Source organism: Grammomys surdaster, unplaced genomic scaffold (genome assembly GCF_004785775.1).
Source record: "Grammomys surdaster isolate TR1022 unplaced genomic scaffold, NIH_TR_1.0 367, whole genome shotgun sequence".
NCBI classification, from domain to species: Eukaryota; Metazoa; Chordata; class Mammalia; order Rodentia; family Muridae; genus Grammomys; species Grammomys surdaster.
The window spans coordinates 1,804,778-1,814,001 of record NW_021604786.1 but is presented as its reverse complement, the minus strand read 5'-3'; the positions used below and the strand labels follow the sequence as shown (position 1 = coordinate 1,814,001).

Sequence of the window (9,224 nt, the reverse complement as noted above, 5' to 3'; positions counted from 1 at the left end):
CTGGCAATTAGTAGATAGTAAACGACAGTAGTATTTATGTGATCACAGAGAGATGGAACGAGGAAACATAATATAAATCTTTTAAAGACTTATATTTCAAGATTACTTGTATTGTGTCTATTAATTTCAGTCGAGCTTTGTTTCTAGTGTTGAGCTTGTATTTTGAGTGACATTGGCAAATGCCTGCCTGATGGCTTTAGTAAGCAATGATTCTCACACTAATTCTCAGCCAACTTAATCCTGAGTACTTTTCTGAGTCTGAAAACCAACAATGATCACACCAACGCTGTACCTGCTTCCATGTTTGCAACTAACGTCACATGTATGCTCCAGGATGGCAAACAATCGAGAAAACAGCTTTCAGGATTTCACAGTCCTTGGCAAGATGGAGCTGGAGGTTGCTGAGAAACATGAGGATCGTCTCCTGGGTTGTTTGTGCCTTCTCACACATCTCTGTGGACCACACTAGACTGTTGTGCTTCTAAAGGAGGGAAATCTCTGGGAACCAAAATTAACAGTCCTTGTAACAGGGAGTTAAGAGAAAACTGCAATTGGGTCTAAACTCACCTAGCAACGGGTCCAGCATAGTAACTACTCTTCAAAATGCAAGGAGAGGCAGTGCCCAGATATGAATGGATTCCAAAGGAGAGCTGATAATTATTTGCAAAGGCCTAATGGCCTTTCTGGCTAGCTTTCCTTCTAATTACCACCTCTGGATATGTTTTCAGGAATTTGGCACCATGAAGCACACCTTTTGTAATTCACTTGCTTATCAAAATTATCCAGCAACCAACCACAATTAGTAATGAAAGAGTTCTCACCTTATAACTACAGGGTTTGGCTGGCAGGCAACCCAAGTCCACACTGTGACGGTTAGGTCTAGTGAACTGTGGAGTCCGTATTCCGTAGTAAAACAATGCCCCTAAATGTTAGCTGTATTACTTGGAGGAACTATAACCATGAAACTGTGGTATAAAATGTTATGTTACGTTACTTAGAATTAAAATACACAATGACTCCTGTTCCTAGAGGCATTGCAGGTGTGGCTGCTATGTCACATGTGTGCCAGTAGGTGGCAGAGAGGAGAGAGGCTACGTCTATGCTCAGCGTTCTCACGTAAGAACATCTGAATGCTTGGTAGCCTAACACTCCCTGAAAAATACGAGCCTGAGATGACCACCAGCCCAGTGCCAGGGGGCTCGAACAGGGAGTTATCCTGAAGTGACCACCAGTCTGGCACTGCGTAGGTAGGCCCTGATGGATCGCAGGACTAGGAGCAAGCCAAAGACTAGAAAAATCCTGTGAAGACTTGGGGTGGGAGTGACCCCAAGATAGATGACCCACACATGGGGCCACATGGACAGGCCTAGTGAGAAGCAAGCCCGAGATGACCACTAGACCAGTGCCATGGGTCCTGGATAGGGAGCTAGCCCAAGATGACCATCAGTAGGGCATCAAACAGTCCTACGGCAGAGGAGACTATGTCTGTGGTGACCCCAGTCTGGTGACATAATGCATGAGTGGGGCATGGCACTCTGGAGACAACTCCTGAGATGATCTCAGACACTCAGAAACCTTGGGGACCACTAAGAAGAACAAGTAAGTGATAGAGAAATTGAAGAGAAAGAATCAGAAGGATGTGAGTACAATGAAGAGAGACAGAACTGGAGACTTGTCGGTAGTGAAGAACAGTCTGATGTAAGAAGCCAGTCATGCCACCTGGGATCATGGTGGGGTCCTGGCCTGTGCTGCCACCAGGGCCCATGTCTGGGTTAATAGACTTGCAGCAGCAGGTATCTGTTACCACTGAAGGCTAGGCAGGTATTCCTAATCTAGTTTGCCACCTGGGGACATGTTAATGTCTAAAGGCTGTGAAGAACTGACCCCACTCCTCACCTGGGCATTGTGGGAGAGCTGGCCCTGAAGGCATGAAAGCAGAAGAGCTGACCCCACAGTAGCCAACTGCAGTACTTGAGAGAGTGACCAGCACATTGCAGGAGTTGTAGATGAGCTAGTCCCCGAGGATGAGAGTGTGGGAGACCAGGCTGTACCACTCATCTCGTGCTATGGCATGGATGAGGGAGAGATACCATCCACCCTTCTTGCCCTTCACCACCTTGGGTCTTATCCTGCTCCTCACCAGCTCAAGCACTTGGGAGAGCAGGCATCACATCTCACTCGGGGAGAACAGTAGAGCTTGTATTGTGTGTGGAGGTTGCACCCTGAAGGTTTGAGTGTGAGAGAATAGGCCCTGCTTCTTGTCTACTGGGCAGTGTCAAAGATGATGGACAGATGCTCTCATGACCTCTCTCATCCCTTGCCATCTATGGCAGGCAAGAGAGCTGGCTCTGGGGTCATGAGAGTGGGAGAATTGGCCATATCTGTCACCAGCTGCAACACTTTGGAGAACAGGCCCTGTACCTTCCCTGCACAGCAGGGTAGCTGGCCCTGTTGGCAGGGCCTGAGTGAGCTGGTCAGAGGGCTTGATAATGGAACAGCTGGTGGGTTGACCAGCTCAGATACCTCTCAGGCCCAGATCCAGGGCTTTGAGTTGGTCCACTTCAACATCTACCTCATTGATGAACTGCTAAAGTGCATTAAGGGGCCAGTCCTAGAGATCCAAAACTACAAGATCTCCATGACACAGGGCAACAACAGGATAGCAGAGAGGAGTCCCTGTGAGGTTCCAGTACTGATAGTGTAGCAGAGTCCTGAGGCCTTAAACCAGACAAATGAGTCATTAAAATGACCATTTCAATGCAAGCAAAGAAGTGTGGACAAAAGGGTAGGCACACTGTGGGACACACTGTGACACACTACAGCTTCTACAATTGAGATTTTTTTTCTCTGTTGGGAAGGAGGTTATAGGGTGGAGGGTGGGTACAAGGGGAGGGGGCATGAGTGGGATTGGGATGCATGATCCAAAATTCCTAAAGAACGAATAAAAAGTTGAAAAATATGTACAGTGACTAAAACTGGTATTACAAGACCAGATCTCTGAGATGCGATCAGAATGACATTCGTGTTGTTCTCTTTTCTATACATCCTGGTAAATTGGTGGGTTAATTTTGTTTGTTTCCTTATATTTAAACAAAACACTTTTCATTTTGTCTTGCCCTCTATATCATTAAAGAAAAACGACAGTTGTTTTCATCGCTTTGTTTGTGGTTAGCATGGCCAAGCTTTTTTTGCTGGGGCTATACAGATAATTAAAGACACAGCCCCAGCCTAAGGCTCATCTTCAGAGGTTATATGTTAACTGCAACTGACTCTGAGGCATTCTCATTAGAAGTAGCTTGTTCTCCAGAAAGGGGGTATGTGCAGATTGTGTGCATGTGTGGAAGTGTGTTATGTAAGCTTACAGGCAATCTTTGACTCACTTTGTCATACCATCGTATGAAATGACGCTCAGTAGAAACCACACTGTATCTTACACTGACTCATTTTCTGGATGTCATGAGGTGCTGGTCAGTGGCTTAGCCACCGGTTCCAGACACATCAGAGTTTATACTGTACCGTGTGCCAAAGAATGATACTGAGTAGGACAGATGTATTAGTTACATTTTTTCCTTATAAAGTATTTTTCTGAATTTTCATTTTTGTTTTTTTGTAACCTAATTCACCCAAATACAATTGTTCTTGATCTTCAACTCAGGCATGTATAGTTAAACAATATCACTTAAATAATTATTGTCACTTAATAAGTGGATTTTGGAGATTTTTTTTTAAAGACTGAAATATCTAGCAGGTGAGCTAGGAGTATAAACACATTATATGCTTGTGGTGGTTTGAATATGCCTGGCCCAAGGAGTGGCATAATTAGGTGGTGTGGTCTTCTTGGTAGGGGTGGCCTTGTTGGAGGAAGTATGTCACTATATGCTTGGAGTTCCTCATCCTAGCCAGGTGGGAGTCAGTCTTCTTCTAGAGGCCTTCAGATCAAGATGTAGAACTCTCAGCTCTTTCTGCACCATGTCTGCCTGGATGCTGCCATGGCCCCACCTTGAAGATAGTAGACTGAACCTCTGAAACAGTAAGCCATCCCCAATTAAATGTTGTCCTTATAAGAGTTGCCTTGGTCATGGTGTCTGTTCGCAGCAGTAAAACCCTAACTAAGACAATACTGAATATTTAAAATGCAGACAGATAAATATCTAACATTTCCTACAACAATTCATGTACCAAAAATATAACTAATCTATATTATATCACAATTTATGCATAGAGAGATAACAATACATGGTGCTATAGGCCTCTTGAAGGAATATAAACACACATAAAGATGAAATGATAAATCACAACTGCATATAGTTATCCATTGTAAAACCACAGTAATAGCACTAATAATACCATATCACAGTAATGGCATACAAAATAGCACTGTTCCAAGGTAATGATTACCATAGCAATATTGTACCATAGTAATAGTTGCCATAGTAACACTGTACTTAGTAATGATGAGCCATAGTGACACAGCCATCCAGTAGGGATTATCTCTAGTAATATTGTACTATGACAGTTGTCAGCCATAGTAACACTGTACTATAACAATGATTAGCCACAGTGACACTGTGTTATAGCAATAATTTCCATAGTAACACTCTACCATGGAAATGATTGTCATAGTGCTACTGAACCACAGTAATGATTACTGACAATACATTACCAAACTGAAACCAAACCCTAGTGATGACTTTACCATAGTACAATGTACCATAGTAATATTTATTCATGGTGACACTGTACTATAGTAATGTTTCCATAAGGCTATTTATTACATCATAGTGATTAGTCATAGTAACCCTGAAACATAGTAGTAATTGCCATAGTGACAATGTATCATAGTAATGATACATACATAGTAACACTCTTCCATGGTCTTTATTAGACATAGTAACACTGTGCTATGGTTATGTCTGGCTGTAGCAACACCAGACAGTGGTAATGACTGACCATCATAATACTGTACCATGATAATGGATAGCCAATTACAACAGTGTGTTACATGATGATTAGCCATAGTAACATTGTACCATGGTAATAACCAGCACAATGATATTGAACCAGGGTCACGATTACCAATAGTATCACTGTAATAGTGTAATAATTTTATCTACTTCTTGCTGCTGTGGCAATGGGCTCATACTCTTTTCTGTTCTGTTTGAAGAGTTGCTTGACAGTAGTCTCCCAGGAGCAGTTTGTCTATCTGGTTTTGTGTTTACACAGAGGACATATAATATGCACACCATTCATTCACTGACTGTTTGAAAGACGAGGTTTTCCATCAACAGTGCTTTGGTTAGGTTTCTGGGAGGTCGTAAGTCATGCGTGACTTGTCGTATGAGGTGAGTAGCCATTTTGATCTGTGATGTCCAAGGATTGCTAGTATGTTCATTTAGGACGTAGCACTGAAAATTAGGCAAAAATGGTTTGTATGTTTGTAGTTATACACTCTTTGATTTTTCCATTCATTGATTAATTTATTTTACATTCTAATATCAGCCTCCTCCTTTTCCCAGTCCCCCCTCACATAACTCTCTCCCCATTGTATCCTTCCCTTCTCCTCTGAGAAGGGGGAACCCCCTGGATTTCCTCAGAACCTGACACATCAAGTCATAGCAGAGCTAGACACATCCTTTTCCACTGAGGCTAGACAAGATGGCCCAGTTAGGAGGACAGAATCCACAGGCAGGAAACAAATTCAGGGAGAGTCCCAGCTCCAGTTGTTGGGGGACCCATATGAAGACCAAGCTGCCCATCTGCTACATATGTGCAGGGAGCCTAGGTCCTTTTAATTTTTGCCTGTTTTTTAAAACTGTACATGCCAACTATCGAAATTTTATGAACAAATGTCTCATTTCCCATTCGTTTCTAAGAATTAGCTTTATGTAACACAAAGTAGTATTCTTTCTGCCTGCCAAAGTTTCTTGGCCTCTTAGTATAAAGCAGATATATATATATATATATATATATATATATATATATATATATATGTATACGTATACATATACGTATACGTATATGTATATGTATATATATATCTCATGATATAGATTATTGTTTATTTATGAAAGAGGCACTGAGCAGTATTATTAAGATCAGAGATCAGTGATGTTGGGAGTATGGTCCTCAAGTGGTAGAAGCTAAGAGCTGTTTGTTTCCAGTCTACAAGATAAATGCAGAAGGTGACTGAAAATATTTTAGTGTTTTCACTAATATCAATATTGATATGATGATGTCATTTAGTAATTTAGTTTTATATTTCCAACACACAAGGAAGTCATAATTAGAGTGACTATAGCTAATAGGATCATATTTTGTTTTCTATTTCCAATCAGCTATAAGTGAAAATTTTAATATTCTTACCAAAAAGAAATGACAAATCTTTGAGGTTTGAGTAGACTGCATACTCTAATTTGGTCATTAGATAAAAAGTGCATGTATTGGAATAACATACTGTGTCTTATGAATATATACAGTTCTGTGCTAATTGAGAAAAATATATTTAGAAGCAAGCAGAAATAAATTGATTCCTCATTGTTCTTTGCAAAGTACACCTGATGCTACAGAGGATTCTCAGGATATAAGGCTAGGTCTGAGACAACCAGACTTTAGAATTTTATAAATATTATTTTTATTGTTTAATTTTTTGAACAAGTATATATTTTGATCTCCCTAATAACTGAATTTGTATGCACAAAAAAGATTCCCACTTCTTGCCTGCCTAATTCCCTTGGTCTCTTCTTGGTGCCATTGTCTGAGAAAAATCAATTCTTATGTCAATATTCAAAGGGGGTCATGGTTGCCTATGCTACGGTGGCCCCCTCTGAAACTCATCCCAAGTCTGTCAAGAGATTTGAGAGCTACTTCTTGTCTGTCTCACAAGCTCTTTTGCAATTTAGAACTTCAGATGCATCAAGGACACAGAGTTCACTGAGAAAATTAACCAGTTCCTTGTGAACAAGGCATTGACACAAGGCACCCAACAGCAGCAAATTGAGTCAGACAACTTGTGAAGCTGCAGTGATCGATAGTGTCTCAGTGTGCGATGGGAAGAAATGCTGACTGATTTATGTGGACACCATTCGTAGCCACAGGACCAATCATTGCTTTAAATACTTTGACAAATGTAACAGCTTACTTTATACTTACTTCTGTATTTACATATTTATTATTGTCATATGTGTGAGGCTTTGTACACGCCATGTCACACATGTACAGATTAGAGAAAAACATGAAGACAGTCAGTTCTCTCCTTCTACCTTTACATGAGTTCCAGGGATCAAACTCATATCACCAGGCTTGAATGGCAAATGCTTTTACCTGCTGAACTGTCTTACATTCTATTTTCCTTACTATAAAAGCATTTCTTCTTCGTCTTAAAAAAAAAATGCTGAGGTTCAGCCTCAGTGTGAAGAGGGTCCCTAGAAAGACGGGAATGGTGCTGATTCTGTAATGGCTCGGAGTCAGTAGTACACGCAAGCTGCTAGTTCAGGTAGTCTCTCTAGTCCCTGATGATTCTCAGTGTTCTTTAATCTTAGCTCAATAGCTTACTAACCAGAGAGAGCCTGGACCCAGTCTTTTATTTACTGAAGCTACATCATCAATGCTTTCATCATTGTTAACAATCATCAAAAATTCTTAGGTTTACATAAACTCTGAGTCCCGGGAATCAATAGTCCCAACCCCCGTTTCCTTAAAGCAGAACTAAACACAAAGCCAAAGCACATTTCCTTATAGGTTTACACAGCCTGTTCTTCACAGGCATCTGGGCACAGCTCCTGTGGTTTTCTGATATAGTAGACCGCAGTCTTTAGTAACTATTCTCATGTAAATATAGAAAGATAGCAGAGTACTAAAAATTAAAGTGACTCCTTACAAAATTTTGAACTTATGTAAGTAAAACAGCCGTTTCTAATATTTTTCAGGCATTGTCATCCCCAATTCGTCAATCTGCTAAAATAAAACAAAGTAAAAGAAAACAAAAACCATAGTACTAACTTTTTATATGCTTCTGTATCATATTTTAATTCTCTAATCTTCATTTCCTTACCCTAGCCATTCCGTAGCCTCATGTACTCTCCTTCCAATACTATTTATTACTAAATCACATATAATTTCTTGTTTTCTATCCATACCCTTTTCTTCCTGAGACCACTTTATCTCCCTATCCTTGATGTCCCCAAGTTCACCCTGGTAATTAACGCAGCAGTCATTGGACCAGAGGGTACATGCAACTCTTCAGGGTTCCACATTCAAGGCCAAGTCTGGCAATGAACTATTTCTACAAAGGACCATGTAGGCTTTTGTGACCCTTGTAGTTATGTTGTCTAGATCCTTTCTTGTGGCCCTAAAGGCCAAGCAGAAGGTGTGTTCATGTTCTCCACAGCCTCGTGACTGTCTCCATTCCTCATTCCTGAAAACAACATCCGTTTCAATGACTATGGTGTGGTTAGCTCTGCGTCATGGGGGAAGAAGTATAGTTTTAGGGCAACAGCAACCATCAGCACATGTGGGGATCATAGAATCAACAGCCTGGTAATGCTCCAGGGGCAGGAGCTATGTTGCAGTTTTGCTGGACTTGGTAAAAAAAAAAAAAAGTTAATGGATTCTTCCGTATTAAAATGAATCCTGCTTGTATTTCTACCATCCAGGTTGTGTCTTGTTTTCATGTCTGTTTCTTCTCTGCCAGTTGGGATTGTTTCTAAACGTAAATTACAGCAATGATTTCTCTTCTCCATTGTCAGCTGACGACTGGTCACAATTTTGAATTCTTTAGTAATATGATTCTAAAGGTCTTCAGTTCCCTGTATAATATAGCCTGTATAATAAGTGCCTACTAAGGCATTATGGCATTCCTGTCTCCATATTATGATTCAAAACAGGAATATCTTGAGATAGATCACACCATGCTGTAACATTGGAAATAGGAGGATTTTTTTTTTGTATAAAGGCTGTGAATATAACTCAGAGTGACGGAGAAAGAACCATGAATCATAAAATATCTAAAGGAGATGCTCTAACAAAAGAGAAGAGCGTCTTTCTGAAGTAAGGAGATGCTGTCTGGTTAGCTCAGCTTAGGGCAAGACTATCTAAAAATAGCCCTCAATTGCAATCTAAAAGTTTTAGATTTATTTTTAGCATAGATAATTTCCATAAAAATGGCACGTAGGTGAAGATACGTACTTCTGAGACATACTCATGGCAGTAATGGCGGTGATGGACAA

At 40.6% G+C, this 9,224-nt stretch overlaps 1 non-coding gene across 1 annotated transcript; it reads left to right on the top strand.

Moving 5' to 3' along the window:
• The first annotated feature begins 1,018 nt into the window (after nt 1-1,018).
• On the top strand, nt 1,019-1,150 carry LOC114631905. Its single transcript, XR_003713024.1, has one exon. It is a non-coding gene; the product is annotated as a small nucleolar RNA SNORA17 (small nucleolar RNA).
• The last annotated feature ends 8,074 nt before the right edge of the window (nt 1,151-9,224 follow it).